This window comes from Poecile atricapillus, chromosome 1, assembly GCF_030490865.1.
Source record: "Poecile atricapillus isolate bPoeAtr1 chromosome 1, bPoeAtr1.hap1, whole genome shotgun sequence".
Taxonomy (NCBI): Eukaryota; Metazoa; Chordata; class Aves; order Passeriformes; family Paridae; genus Poecile; species Poecile atricapillus.
In genome coordinates this window covers 139,234,497-139,247,846 of record NC_081249.1, presented here as the reverse complement: position 1 = coordinate 139,247,846, position 13,350 = coordinate 139,234,497, and the positions used below count along the sequence as shown (strand labels likewise).

At 36.9% G+C, this 13,350-nt stretch overlaps 1 protein-coding gene across 1 annotated transcript in view; it reads left to right on the top strand.

Annotated features, from left to right (window-relative positions):
• Positions 1 to 1,183: 1,183 nt before the first annotated feature.
• Positions 1,184 to 13,350, top strand: part of LRRC4C (leucine rich repeat containing 4C) — a 52,301-nt gene continuing 40,134 nt past the window's right edge. Inside the window, exon 1 of the mRNA XM_058850723.1 lies at positions 1,184 to 1,307. The gene's annotated coding sequence lies outside the window, so the exon portion shown is untranslated. The remainder of the gene's footprint in view (positions 1,308 to 13,350) is intronic.

The following is a 13,350-nucleotide window of genomic DNA, read 5'->3' as shown; positions in this document are numbered from 1 at the left end:
TGCAAAACCCAGTCCTGCACTGAGACACTGAGATGACATGTTTGGAATCCACTCTTAGAAGGAAGGAACAAACAGGTCTTTGTTTCTATATCCTCCTTATAGACATTCTCGTAAATAAATATATAAATAAAAACTCTCCAGAATTAGTATAGACTAAGAAAGCTCTGTAGGGGTTGCTAGGCAGCCAAGGCCAAAGGAATGGAAAGCAGGCAGGTCTTTGAAAAAGAGAATCAGTGACTTATGGGTTATCTGAAGACATGATTTACTCAACTGTAAATAATACAATAATGTAAATAAAGTGTAAATAATTTCTAAAGAAAAATAAATTCTACTGTAGTTTGTTTAGTAATAAACAAAAGACAGTAGAATTTATTTTTCTTTAGCAAATGAACAATGTTTTTAAAAGATTTGAAATTAAAAGATTTGAAAAAATAAGATCTGTTTTACATCTCATACCTATCTGTGTTTTGAAGCTATGAAACTTTGTGCATGACTGTTGTCTCTAATCTTTACTTATTACTGACACAGAAATTTGATGCAGTATATAGGGGCTATAACTTGAAAATTGTTTATCAAATTAATTGATTTTTAAACTTTATTCCAATTTTAATTTTTACCATGGTGTGCATATAAGACTCTAGAAGAAAGTTGGAAAGGAATGCCTTGCCCTCAAGAGGTGCACGTATACAAGTTTCACTGTCACTAATGGCAGGAAAAGGCCTAATTTCAACTACCTTGCCCTGTATGGTGTATGATGAAAATACTCATTACAGAAGTAACCACCCCCTTCCTATTACTGCTAAGTATGCAAAAATATAGGCATTTCTAACAGGCAAGGCAAAGCTGTCATATGCAAGATTAGGTGATCACATTATTGGCTAATTCCTCCCCTTGAAATCTCTGTTTATATTTGTGCCTTAAAAGTCTTCTTGAAATTAACCGTGCCTTCAGCAGTTCTGTTCTGCCTATGTACATTGAGGGGGCACGGTAATCCTTCACCTGCCCTCCCTTCTCAGATTGTGTATGACAGCTCTAGATCATGGTCTAGAATTATTTAGGTTTAGTTATTTAGAATAAGTATCTGAGTTACTCTCTTTCAATGTCTTCAATTTATGTCTAGAGAAGATTTAATTGCTGCATCACAGTTTCTCAATCTGTGTTTCTTCCGCAGGGTGGATGCTGTGGGGGGGTCCAGGCAGCTCTGTGGAACTGCAGTCTGCAGTGGGCTAGTAGGATGAGAAGGTCCAGGGGTAGTTTGGGAAACGAGGAGAAGCATCACCTCCCGAGACGGTAAACCTCCTGAAAAGGTAATTTATGGTAGGGTATTGTTATTCAAGTCAGCTTTTCAGGCTCCCTGGATATGCTGGAATGCATGGCAGAAAACTGGTAGGGAAGGGGAACACAAACCTCTGCTGTTGTCTGACAGTTCATGCAGAGTCTCCTGAATCCAGAGCTTCTTAAACTGTGCTGAGTTTCAGTTCCCATCCTTGTGTGGGAGAGAATTTAGATGGGGTATCTTACAAGGGTTTTCTTGTTTTCCTGTGGACCTGTTAGAGAATACAAATCACAAATTTACAGTAACTTTCCAAGAAATTCCTTATAGGAATGAAAACCCTGAAAATGCCAGTTATAAACTCTATAACAATTTAACAGAGTAAAATATTCTTTCACAGGGAGAGTTAATAGCTGAATTTTTAAAAGTTCATAATCTTGTTTTATTGGGTTCTTTCAATCTCAGCTACCGTGCTTGTGGAGACTCTCTTCCTACCCTGAAACCTTAATTATGGGTGTTTGTGTTCCTAGCATTTCAGAAGTCCAAGAGAATGTGCAAACTAAAAATCCTCAGAGTATCTGTAATGCTTCTTCCTTCTTGTTGAAAAGTAGAGTTGAGGCACGAATCATCAAAACATTTTCTGCTGTCCCAAAAGCCCAGCTATAGGTGTGTATTTGAGCCCCACTAACTGATCATATGTTCCTGCTATATACACATTTCTTGGTTCTCAGCTAAAATTAAGTTTGCTGAACAAACAGATTTTGTTCACTCATCCTAAACCGATCATTTCCCATGGTACGTTTTGAAATATCTGACAGGCTGTCTTGTTTCTTTCCTTTATTAATGTATCTTAATGTATGCAGAGTGCAAGAAAAATAATAGTGGAAAATCATACTAGTAGAAAATAAAATGAGACTTTTGATGCAAAAGTTTTTGTAAGGATCTATTCCCACATCTTGTGAGACACCAAAAAAACATAAAATATCATTTAATGGGGAAATATATTTTCTTTGCTCAGTATAAATGTTTCGGCTGATTGAATACTAGGTTAGGCTTTCAAATGTGTCTGGGAAATACCTTCCTTTTTGCTGCTGATGAGCTCCCTCCAGTTCCCTGACATTCATTCATTAAAACTGCTCAGAGAATCCACTGCTACAATTCACAAAATCATGACAGAAGAAAGGTTTGATACAGGAAAGGGAGACCTTGCCTCCTGCATTTATACGTGTGGTGATAGTTTTCAGCTTATGATCTGCTTTTCAAAAATCTTCCACTCAAACTTGTTGCTAATCAATTCAACCTAGCTTCTCCAGACCGAATTTGGTTTTCTATTATCGAATAGAAATGAGTTTATGTGGCTTTTTTTATTGAGGGCCTAGCAGTTTTGTTTTTTTTTTTAAATGTACCAATTTGTCTTAGGTACTTTACTATAAGTAAAAAAAAAAGAGGAATAGTTTGTTTATGGTTGGAACTGGTCTGAGATCCAGAGGCTCCAGTGTTGGTCCCTTACTGTGTTGTAGGTGTCTTCTTACATTTTTCTACCTCCAGTGTAGGCAGACTCTCATGAAGCTTCTGTAATGTTCCTTTGTTGATGCTTTAACAACAATCCTTTCTTGAAGGGGTAAAAGGATCTTTGCCCAATAGTTAACAGGTATCATTAAAAGAGCTTTAAACTAGATTTGAAGGGAGAAAGGGTTAAAACCAGGCTCACTAGAGAAAAGCCTGGGGGTAGCATGCCAGTGTCTGCGGGATGGTGTGCTAGCAGGTCCTCCAGTCTGCTCAATGATGTGCTGAGTACACCTGAGCACATTTAAAATGCCTTTATAATAATATAAACAACATGAGCAGTGTAGTGGGGTTGACCCTGGCCAGATGCCAGGCACCCACCAAAGCTGCTCTGTCAATCTCCTCCACAACTGCATAGGAGAGAGAAAATAAAAAGAACATTAAATGGGTTGAGATAAGGACTGGAAGAGATCACTCCCCAGATACCATCATGGGCAAAAGAGACTCAAACTGAGGATATTAACTGAACTTATTACTAACAAAATCAGAGCAGGATAATGACAGGTAAAATAAATCTTAAAAACACCCTCCCCTCATCCCTCCCTCATTCCCAGCTCTACCTCCCCCCATCCAGCAGTGCAGGGAGACAGGGAATGGGGGTTATGATCAGTTTATCCTGGGCTGTTTCCGCCACTGCTCAGGGAAAGAAGTCCTTCCCCTTCTCCAACATGGGGTCCTTCCCGAGGGAGATGGCTCTCTGTAAACTTCTCCATTGTGAATCCATCCCACTGGCAACAGTCCTCCAGAAACTTCTGCAAGTTGAGTCACAAGAACAAGTGCAGGATTCTCCACTGGGGACAGGTCAGTGTGGTTGTGTGTACAAATCAGAGGAAGAGTCTGGAAAGCAACCCTGCAGAATGAGAACTGGGGAGCTGGGTCAGTGTCAAATGGAATATGCAGTGCCCTGGTAACCAAAAGAGCCAGCTGAGTCCTGGGGTACATCAGGCACGGCACTGCTGGTTGGTTGAGGGATTATTGTTCCACTCTATGCTTCAGCCCCACCTTGAGTACTGTGTGCAGTTTTGGGGGCCACAAAAGAAGTACGTCCACCTATTAGACTGTGCCCACAGGCAACCAACATGGTGAAAGGTCTTGAGAGCAAGACTTATGAGGAGCATCTAGGGTCACTTGGTTTGCTCAGCTTGGAGAAGAGAAAGCTGGGGTGACCCCATTACATGGTTCTATGAACCCAACCTCAGTGCTATAGGGAATCATTTGTTATTTCAGGTTTTACACTGGGAAAAGAAGTTACACACCCTCAAGACAAATATGGAAAGAAATTGAAATTAGAGGGGATGACATTGTGATAACTTCATCTGCAACATATTAAGTGAAGTTTGAACTTCTCCACTCTTAAGACTTCCTGAGAAATAGGAAACCTAATGAATTGATGTTTCATTCTCTGATTTCCTGCTTAAATTGTGTTCCATGTGAACTATTCTTGAAATGACATTTTGACTGAAGGTAGGGGAAGATAAGAGGGCTGTTTTAATATAACTTGAAATCTTGATGGTAAAAGGTAATTTATATTTTCAGTAAGAGGCTTTCATCTTCATTGGACTCTAGTGATATTGATCTGATATCAGTACTAAATATATATCCTTGAATTCTGACCAGATTCTGCTTCTGGTGTGAATGACAAATGTTTCACATTGTCCTAGCAAATAGAGCTCTTTCTCTGCATTTCTTTGGCTGGTCATTTTACAAGTGGCTGCATTTTGCTGGTCTGTTTGATCAATATTTTCTTTTGGTTCATTTTAAGATGAATGCTTGTGAATTTTAAATCACTGTGCCCCTTTGAGGGTATTTATAGTAAAGTCACAGTAGTCAATGCAGGGTCTGGTTTTGTTTCCTGTTTTGTAACAGCTGAGAAACCAGTTGTCTTCCATGATTTATGGAAAATCCAAACCTTACAAATTAAGTGTATACAGCTTCATAATTAATTATGTTCTTAAACGTAATGAAAATCTCCATTTGAAAATGAGGCATGCCCCAGAATTTGAAACAGAAGAAATGAGATATTCAAATCAAAACAAAAGTTCTTTTTACCTAACAAATTCCATAGCCGTGTTTAGAACAAAGTTTGTCTCTTGAATGTTTGTTTGTGTGGGCAAAGCTAGCTCTTCACAGCTGGAGATTAATAAGACTACAGTCACAAAGTGCGAGCATGCAAAACTGGCAGTGCCCCTTGCCAGCAGGAAAGACAGCACCAAGAATCTCAAGGGTTTTGTCTTAGAAGAAAGAGCCTTTAGGCAGAACAAAAGCCAATAACCCTTAAGGGTCAAACAGAGACAGGACAAGTCAGCAGAAATTCCTTCAGTATTTCACAAAAACACTAAAGACTGTGCCATGACAAGGATGGAACACTGGATTCTGAAATGATCTGAGAAATCTAATATGGAAGAGATGAGCTACCAGACAGCCTTCACCTGCATTATTGAATGCCATTTAAATTACTGTCTCTACAGCTGATAGCACTGTTTTCTTATGCTTCATATTCTTTTTGTTTGAACTTACTGTGTGAAATTCTATCATTAAAAAATGGTTGAAAAACTAGTGTGACACACCTTACTGTGTCAGAATGCCAATGATTTGGTCTCTTAATTTATCTCTTTCTTTTCCTCTTCTCTGTAGGGTTGAACTTTGTTCATCTACCATTTTTATCTTATTTTTTTGTTGTTATTTAATTTCTTTCCAATTATGCTCCTCTTAGTTTGATAAATTATGATTTCCCATTTCATTTCTCAGGTTCTGTTGTGATAGATGGCAGAAAACTGGTCATCTGATACTGTAGGAAAATAGTTTGTGACATTAACTCTTTGTAAGACTGGATATCACAAAGAGTAGGTACCTTCCTCTGAATATTGTGATTTCTGTACCGTTCCAAAATTATATCCTGCAGTTTCTAACACTTCCTTTAGTGTTTTGCTTTGACTACAGTAGAATAAAACTTTGTGTGGATGAGTTGATCTGAATACCAAATAGAAATTTGTTTTTCCCTTATTCCCTTGACATATTGGGGATTTGGAAAATGTCAGTTGTTGATTTGGCAACAAAAAATTGATAGCAAAAAATCAGCTCAAAACTACTTTAAACTTTTTCTTGCAAAAGCGAATGTATTAAGACAGAGTGAAGGGGGGGGAAGAATTTACTCTCAAATGCATCAAGTAGATCACTTTTTATTGAGGTGACATTTGCATCTGCTGTAGAAGGTGAGACGCCTGTGAGAAATTGCTAACATACCAGAAATCAGATGCATAATATCTTTTGTTTATATGCAGTGTCTGATGTAATATTTATCATGAAGTTATTGAAATCTGAAAGATTGAAGAGCTGAAGTTTGAACAGTCTGGGTTAAGCAATATGATTATTAGCAAAGAAAATGAATGCACCTTCCAAGGTGTCTGACTGCAGCTAGAACTTCCTAGGGTATTAAAATCCATACCAAAGTAGTTGGAGATGGAAGTTATTCTTGTGGAACCTCATGAAGTGAGGGGAAGGGACAGAATTCATGTCTAAATGGCCTTTGAGCAAGAGCACATTGAAAATGTCTATGAGGGATGTGAATGAAGCATACTTGTAAGCATAGATTAGAAAGGTGTTTTATGGCAGGTTTTGTTTTTTATCTCACAATGCTCTGCTTGCTTTGCATAAAGCTGTAATCTCAAATTTTGCTGGGTATAACTTTTTTTATGTAAGCTTGTCTTGTGCTGGGGAGCAAGATTCACAGAATTCACAGAATTCACAGAATTTACAGAATTGCTAGGTTGGAAGAGACCTTCAAGATCACAGCGAGACAGGAGGGCTGTCTGCATGGCTAAGAGTAAAAGGTCAGAAGAATATGTATGCAGTGGAAAAGGAGCTGCACCTCGAGACTCTCGTGCTGAGAGCACTTCCTACTGCTCTGTGAAGCATCGTTATGGGAACTGTGAATGCCAAGTATCAGCCTTTGGGAAGGAATTCCCTCTGGCAGAACAGTTCTCTGTTCCTCCTGCTTAGAAGCAGATGGCGAGGAGGAAGCCCACATCACCAGGCAGACCTGGGTATTCTGTGCCTCTGTAGGCTGAAGCTTGCTTTAATCCAGTAACTCATTGTTCATTTCAATGAGTTAGAAAAACCTGAAAATTATTTTGAGGGCAATCTCTGCACTTTTTATATAAAGCAAACGAGCAGTACAAACAAGGCTGATTTTATACAAAATGGAACATAGCAGCTAACAGAACTAAACTGTAAATATATTTCTAATATATTACAGCATTGCTTTATATTGGCCAAGTAGATTATTATACTTTGTCATAATATTGCTTCTAATGGTTTTCTAACACTATTATATTATGGCAGTGCCTTTGACATTTTATGAAAAGAGCTATTTGAGCACAAAATCAAAGCAGGGTCTATATTGTTCAGATGCTGCAATGAGGGAAGCAATATATTTAATCCTCTTGATTTACAGTTATTGACTTCTATTTCTTTTAAAACTTTTTTAGTGGGCTGAATACAAGAGTATTTTGCTTCAAAGTCTTTCACTCCTTTAGATACATGAAGTAACACCCTGTACACAATGAGCCTCTGATGAACACAGAAAAATACACTACATCAGAACAAAAATGACAGCACACTGGTTAATTTATTTAATAACCAAACAGCACAGACATGTTCAAATTCTCTGAATATTGCATTCAAAAATGTGATTGTATAGCAAAATTTCATGTTTAGAAGCAGTATAAGTGAAAATGAGTAGGTAATTTACCTTTGCAACTTCTGTTGGATCATTACTCCAGTTTTACAAAGAAGACATGGAGATGCAGCATTAAGAACATTGGGGGGTAGAACCTCTTCCCTACTGCCTTTGGTCTGGAAATCTGGGCCATGTTCCCCACAGAAAGCTGCACTTAGTCTATTTGAATTTGTTATTGCATATCTTTAAAGCTCTTTGAGGATCTGAGATACTACAATTTAAAATTACTTTAACATGTCTAAACAGAGAAAAGCTGTCTTGGTTGCGGACACTTCATAGAGAGAGGCAAGAATGGTCCTGTCTCCAGTCCCATATCTTAAAAATAAAGTAGCTCTTTTTATAGCAAAGGATTAATAGCTAAACTAGAAAATATTTTTCAGTTGCATAAGTATCCCTAATTAGTTTTGCTAGGAATACTAAAGTCTTGGCGCCACACAGTCCACTATGTTTTGAGTTATAAGCAAGAGATCTTCCTATTTCTTCTGTCCTGATCTCTTCTAAGTATACATAAAGCATTGCAAAATTGCTGAGTTCCATAATAATGGCAAATATCCACTAGTGACAAATCCGGGAGCCACCATAATCCATTCCTTTACTGCAGCTAAAAGTTAAATTTAAAATTACCAGTATGAAGAAGAAGAGCTCTATAAGTAGAAATTGTCATTCAATACTGAATTGCTGATCATTTAAAAATGTAGTTATTAAAAAAAAAAAAGTGTCATAGTTCAAAAAGAAAAAAGTGGAAAATTAGGCTTGCACGCTGAATTGGATTGATCTGTGTTAGCAAGAGCAAATTCTAACTGTATATAAGCTTTGTGCATTCTGGATGGTTGCAGAGTGAAATCATTGATCATTCACTTGCTTACATCAAAGTTGTTATTTACCTGATTAGCAGCAAAAGAGCAGAAAATATGTGCTGGGTTTAGGTATTTGTGCAAAGCGATGACACCATTGCTGTGCCTCTGCTGTGTCAGTCAAGTGATCAGAGAGCGCTAGCTGATGGATCTCCTGAGCAGTAGATCAAGATAAAATGATGGTTTGCATCCTTTCCTGGCTCCATGTTTATGAAGTATGGTTTTGTTTCTATTTTCTTCTGTAACACTCCCAGGCTTTTTCCTTCTAATGGTTCTGTTCAGACAAAATGCCACCAGAAATGTGTTTCTGATGACCTTTCCGCTGTCCCTGTATAACAGCCTGATGAGATTCAAATAAGAGCTGAAGCCTAATAAGAAAATTTGAATAAACAGAATGTACAGCCATTCACAATAGATGCATTTTTTATCTTTTTATTTTCTTTTTCTGCTTGATTAAAAAGCACAGTATGAATAAGGTTTTATAAGGTGAAAAGAGAACTCGGATTTTCATGGGATTTAATCTGATGTGTGAGAAATGTAAAGCTAATCTTCTATTTTGGAATGCTTTTCTTGAACTTATTGGCATGCATCTTCTGTTCCACTTTGCTAAATGTGTTTTTCAGCTTCCTTCATTTATGGATATGGAATATTAGGCATTGCTTGTCTTACTTGCCAAAGTTTCATCTATTCCTGAGCCAAGTGTGAACAGAGAATTTTCTAAAGTAGAGTCTAATGTGGAATTTGGTGAGAATTCAGGAGTTAAAACTATAAGCTATGCTGTCTACAAAATGAAATAACAAGGAGATTTTGTTCCATCAAATTTAGATCTGATTTCCTTGAAAAAAGTACCCTAGGTTCTCATATGAAATCACATTATTCATCCCTCTATTTTCAAATGATTAATATATTAATATAATCAAGAGACATATAAAAACTTTGAGACCACTCAGATGAGAAAATTTCATTATTATAAAGAAGCTTCCATTTTTTGTCTCAGAAACAGATTTCAGCATGTTTTCCAGGCATTCGCTACTTTTGATCTCTGAAGTTATCACAGAACAAACAAGAGAATAGGAAAAAGTGAACATTTTCAGAACACAATGAACTATGGTAAACCTAGACTCTTAATTTTGATGGAAAGGCACTCTGACTTTCCAGAGGAATGTTGGAGCTTTGCTTTTATAATATATTGCCTGTCCATTCAGTTATATGAAGATATATACACTCTTGAATTTTTTGTTTATTTTGCTTTCATGTTAGCTTGGATAGAAAATTTTTGAGTGTTGATTAAATTGTATGTATGGATTTTGATGATTTCCACATTACTACAGATAAAGCATAAACCTCAGAATTGTTGTAAACAAGTGAAATTAAATATAGGATGGGCTAATTTAGAATGCAGAAGAGCTGGGATTTTGCTACAATAGTTAAGTTTTATTTTGAAAGAAATTTATTGAATTATGTCAGAGGGAAGTTTCAGAGCCATTGACATATGGTGCTTAGAACCATACCTGCCATGCTGTCATTTCAAAGACATCAGTTATTATCTCCAATGCCCTGCAGATGAAAAGAACAAATTCAATCTCATTATTATACAGTACGTTCTTCACTTGAAAAGGCTCCATATTCCCTAGTCATGCCTATGAATTTAGTGCATGTAAGGAATTATATTGAACTGGATATGTAGACAACTATGTTGATCCTTACTCTGCTCTATATATAGCTTTATTAATTATTTTGAGCAGTAAAATGAAACTAAATTTAGGAGATTTGTAAAACATACTAATGGTGAGTTAATTTGGAACAACTAACTTTGGTATTTTATTCAGATTTTAATAATTTTTTATGATTTTTGCTCTCTTACTTCTATGACAATTGCAATAAAAATGTACATGCACAATCCATTTATAACTCTACTTTTTATTTCATTTCTTTTCTGAACCAGAAACTTGCCATACTTCACCTTTTTTGTTTCCCCTCTTCAAAAAGAATGCAGTACATATATCAGGATTGTTATGGTAGAAAATCCTTTATATTTCCAGTAAAATGTGTGAGGGATAGAATCGTTATACTGAATACATCAATATAAATATTATTATATTATTCTCAAGTGCATGATCATGTTTTAGTCATTCCTTCTCTTAAATTCACCATCCATTCAGACCTTGCCTCATTTGTTGCAGAGGATGACTTGAAAAAGGAACTGCAAAGACATTTTGGGATCTTTTTTGAATGCTTGTCTTTGCAATTGAAAGAAAGTTCTTTGTTTTTTGTTTGGTTTTTTTGTTTTGTTTTTAGGTTTTTTAATTAAAGCACCTTGCTTTAACATATATAATACAATTTTCCCTGCTATTATTAGGAATTTAGAAGTCTTTCAGTGCATACTCAGTACTCCCAGTATAAACAGCTGGATATCTGCACATGGAGGGGAAGCAGGCTACTGAGTTGAGCTCAGCAGCGCATCTGAGAAAGGAGGGTTCTTCCCTAGATCTGATTTTGTTCCTCTGACAGCAGGTAGTACAAAAAGAAGGGATGTCAAGGACTAAATACTCCAGATTCCCTGACTTGTGCTGCTATTTGCATATTTTACACTCCATCAGTTTCTCTCCAAAAGAAAGAGGTATGCATTTATAATATGACATTTGGTTTAACTTGGTATTGTTTATATAAGCTAAAAGGAAAATTGATTACCTTTCCAATTTTTTCCTCCTGCAACTCTGAAGAGATGTTTTTGGTCTCCTTTGATGTACTCTTACTCTGCATTTAATCAATGCTTCTGTATTTGCTTTGTCTTGTAGTTCTGTCCTTGCAATCTTCAAGAGCCTTATCATGTTTAGTTATTTTAAAGACCTCATAGAAAACACTGAAAACAATTATTCTTGGAAGCAATTCTGTCATCATCTCATTGATTTTGTCTGCATTAAAGCGATGTTTGTTTTTTTTTTAATTTCTTATGTTGCTGACTCACCCTGTCCTTCTCTACTCCAGATATGTACAGGGGTTTCTGTACACCCTCTGTCATTCTGTCTTCCAGATTGCTGTTCTAGTTAGCAATTAGTCCTTGTCCTTGCATCCTCTAGCTCTATTTCCACTCCATCCTGATAGACTAGTACATTTTGCTTAAGTTTATTCTGTCCCTGTTTGCCCCTATGACTGTTAATGGGGTTGCACGATGAAATATCTATTTTATTAGTATATAAAAGATCTATTTTAAAAGTATTCTGTCTTTACAGGAAGACTTGTTATTAACCTGAGAGTTATAACCCTCTTTTCCAGAAATCTCTGCAGTGAGTGGAATGGTACCAGCACAACCAAATGTGTGTTCAGGGGATGGAAACCTGGCTGGGGACACAGGAGGCAGGATCTTCCAGAGAAAGTCACAGTTGCCAAGAGGAACTGTGGAACAATGGTCTATTCCCCTGCCATCTCTCCCCAGATCTTTTACTTTATTGATTCCGTTTAGCTAAGTTTCTGAAAGTTAAAGACCCTCTCAGCTCATCTGTTTTGGCATGATCTCCACTAATCAGTATTAACAAGTCCCCCCAGGACAGGGGAGTGAAAAACAACTGCACTTATTGACTTCTTCATTTTGGAGGAGCTGAACTGTTTCCAGCAATTAAAGGCAATTTGAGTTTTCTGGGAAGTGTAAAAATTGGAGTAAGTAATAATAGTGTCTCTTATTTCACAGCCCTGCAGAGACTGAGCTGTTGCTCACTGATAACTCTCTTTTTTTAACCTTTGTGTGACCTCCAAGGGATTTATGACTCACAGTGAGAGAAAACAGTACTAATCTAGTGCCCTACTTGGTCTCAGATGTCACCTTTTTGTGAATAAAATGTGTCATCTGATCTTCTCTTGTGGCTCTGCTCCTTTGGAACACCATCAGGAGAAATGCAGTGTGGAGCGTTGGTTTACTAGGAGATGTATGGCAGGAATGTGAAGCCATGCATACACAGAATTTGTTAAGCAGCTCAAGTTGACTAGGCACAAGTAGCTAGAAGCCAAGGAAGTGAGATCCGATCAGACAGAACCTCAGGGCAAGGAATGACAAGTGATGACATAAAGATAGTTCCTTCTTACCTTGTTTTTGCACTTAGATATCTTTACAGTCTGTTTTACTGACATATACGTGTTTCATAAAATTGTGCCAAACCTGTGTTGCTATGGGAGGAGCTGCCTCCTGTTCCACTGTAAGGATTGTGGCTTGTTAGGAATTCTGCACTTGGGGAGGATGATGTAAGGTGCTGAAAACTCTTGGGCTTGGTTTCCAATCTAGAATTTGAGGTTGTATTAGCTACAATTAATGGGTATTCTTCCCTATAAGTGGACAAAAAAGACAAAAAGACTTCAGTTTCTCCTTTTTTTTTTTTTTCCTTGTTGTTGTTGTTGTTGTTGTTGGTTGGCTGGTTTGCCCTGCTTTGGTTTTACTTATATTACCAACTGAGGGACGTAGACTTAAAAGTGTGCTGAATTTTTTTCTCAGCATCTTTTTGGAGCTGATCCCAATCTGGCTTCACCTCAAATGTTCTTGCTGTTATAGCTTATCAAAGTAAATTATTAGCAAATTTTAAGGTTTTTTGGGTGCTGGATGACATCCCTCAATATCAGAGTGTGAGGTTGGTATGATGAAATAAAATCTGGTATATTCACTGATTTTTCGTCAAGTTTATAGCAGGGTAAAATTTGATACTTACGTGATATGACTATAATTTGAAATTAGTTCAGTCATTAAGTATTTGCCTTCTCCATTCTAAAGAATACAAGGGATTCTTCTTTTTTTATTGTTTTATTTCCTGGTTTCTTTTCTGTCATTGTTTTCATTCATATGATAGGTTCACATAACAAATGAATGTGAGAATTTTGGCTACTACAATCCATATGATGTGGAAAATGTTCCAATATAACTTGGAGGAAACAGG